Source organism: Aedes albopictus, chromosome 1 (assembly GCF_035046485.1).
Source record: "Aedes albopictus strain Foshan chromosome 1, AalbF5, whole genome shotgun sequence".
Taxonomy (NCBI): Eukaryota; Metazoa; Arthropoda; class Insecta; order Diptera; family Culicidae; genus Aedes; species Aedes albopictus.
In genome coordinates, this window is record NC_085136.1 from 53,468,078 (window position 1) to 53,471,032 (window position 2,955).

Genomic DNA, 2,955 nt, shown 5'->3' on the forward strand with positions numbered 1-2,955 from the left:
ACAGTTTGTAGAGCCCCTAAATGTGATATATTCTACTATATCGAACTGGTATATGTGCTGCTTTCACTTTCCTACTCTGTCTATGGTAGAATAATGAGCAGGAGCTGCCGTTTCGCCGATATCCAATTATCAGGATCCGTTAGAGCTATGAGATCAGAAGAGGGTCAGTGTTTGCCGCTCTCGGGAGAAGAGAAACTGACAAAAGTACCAGGGCTGAGATCGAACCCCTGACCATCCGCTTATGAAGCGAACGTGGGACGATTGCGCCACGGGCTCCGTTTTAATTGTGCTTTCAACTTTTCAAAGAAAGGATCTCAATCTGTTGAACAGCACATGCGACAGTATCTTGAGACCCTTTGAATCGTCCTTTGGCGGCGAATACCAGGCTGGTTGTCCCGGGGGCCAATAAACAATGAATCAATTGTTTAGCCTGCAATGCTCCTGGTCAAACATTGCGAGTATTATTTGCAGTGTAAAAAATCTCTGGCATACACTAACAGGATATGGGTTTCCGGCGAAACTAATAAGGCTGATATGCGTGCAACGTTGTGTTGCACGGATTAAAATCAAGTATTCAGATCGCACAAGATGTGCCTCACTCGATTGTGGCCACGGATGGATGAAAACGGGGTGTGCCTTTTTCAAATTTCAGTCTCATAAGTAGATGCACGGAGTCGCCATGTTGCCATGGAAACATTCCAAGTGACTGTCAATTGAAACATTTCAATCGTTACGGACTAATGTTTCGTCAACGTTCCACATTCTCGAACATATTTGACCTCGAATTTTCCCATTGTTACGACTGGTGGTTCGGATGTCGCAGATAAGTGCGACAAAACTTCCGACCGACCAGCAGCATGCAGCCAGCCAGTCAGCGGTAGCTTTAGCAACCTAATTTCCGCTTCGAGATGACTATTTTTCCTACTTCACACGAGAACCGCACAGAAAAAAAAAAGCGGAACCGGCTTCGGCTTCCACTTGGGTTGGTATTAGCCACTTTTAATAAATTTAAGTAAGTTTTACCCACTACCCCTAGTGAGTGGCCGGTGGAGCCAGCTTGGATCATTTCCATCCGGTGGCACGGCACAGCCACCGCACCGAACAAATGAGATCGAAAGTTGTAATGAGATTTTCGAGTTTGCTCTTGAGGATGACGTCGATGGCGGTGTGGTGCCCGTGTGAGCGAGCAGCGAAGATGATTGCATTCACACGCCCGCCGCTGTCGAACCAGTCAGTTGTTAGTTGCGATGATGTGATTTTCCTTCCGGTGTGCTTTGTTGCCGCTGGATGGTATGGCTATTATGATGGGGGGAAAAAGGTTTTGCGACAATTACAAGACTAGCGTGCACCATTACAGGTTAATATTTTTTTTAAGGATTCCACTTTAGAGACGTCCACTGTTTTTTGCCAATGATACTTTACATATGAGTACGTAAGTCAAGGATATATCCATTATCAAAAGTTCTTGGATAGTGTTGCCAGTTTTATTTCTCTGTTGTATGTCAGATTTTAACTTGTGAATATTTTATAAATTTAATGAGCATTTATAGGGCTTTCTATCGAGCAGGAGGGAGACAGCCCCTAGTAACCGGAATGGTGGCATACTTTCAGGTCATTTTTAGCAACAAATGACTGCAAGACAGGCAAACCGTTCCCTAGCAGGAACATCAACACACAGCCGTCTTGCATTGAAACCCATTTCGAGATGGCCAATTAGGATTAGTTTTCCTAGACAAAATTAAGCTATGAACACAGAACAAAGAATGTTAACAAGAATGCAATAAGGCAAACAAAACACAATTCCAGGATTGACTGATGGACCAAAACCAATAAATTAAAACTTCGTAATCCTGTAATCGTAAATTGTTATCCATTAGGGTAGCAGGCCAAATTGTATGTTGAATTTGTATTATATCACATTTATGTTTTATGTGTGTGTGTGTGTGTGTGTGTGTGTGTGTGTGTGTGTGTGTGTGTGTGTGTGTGTGTGTGTGTGTGTGTGTGTGTGTGTGTGTGTGTGTGTGTGTGTGTGTGTGTGTGTGTGTGTGTGTGTCTATTTGTCATGTTGTGTATTATTGTGCATTTGTAGGGTTCCTTCTTATTTTTCGCAGGACCAAGTTAAAACTCAGCTAGAACATTTATAGGGTTCCATTATTGTTTGTTCGTAGTGTGGCTCCCAACGTGATCCATTAATTGTTCTATTTTTTTTTTTTTCATTTGGAACAATCGACAGAGAAAACAAACCACATCATTGAAATAATTTTAAATTTTACTTCTTTCAATTAGTTGAGCTATAATGTACTCTAAGCTTGAATATGATCAGTTCTGTGCATTCTATGGATGCATCAAATTAGCTGACATTATTATGTGCCACCGCACATGGTCTCATCCGAAAAAGAAAAAGAAAAAAAACAGCTCGGAATCAACAGGAACTGGGCGAAGCCGGGCAATGAGAGTGGCCGGTTGGTCGTGGTTAAAACTTGTAAGTTACTAATGGAATTTGCAAAGTTCCAGAACCACTTGAAGAAATTCTCTTCCTTTGGAACATTGCGACCGGCGCCAAGATGAGTTCCATCGACGCCATCGGGGTACTGGGCCAATTATCGTCTGATGGTATTTGGGGATAAGAATATTGGTGATTCGCAACCTGAGATTAAATTTGATCAAACTGTATCTTCGGTTGGTGGTGGCGAATGTAATAAAGGGTTAACGAATGCATGACAAAATGCTGTATTAATGAGGCATTTTCTTCTGATCGAGGTCTAGGAAATACTAATTATGAGCAGTTATTGTACCAGCTGACAATCGAACCCTGACATCCCAATGGTGTCATTGAGATTACTCTAAGTTACTGACTGAATAAACTGAATAAACTTTTCAGTTTTAAAAAAAGTTTTCAACTTACAGTATTCAGAAAGTAGAGACAAACCAATCAATCAATCAATATTCAGATAG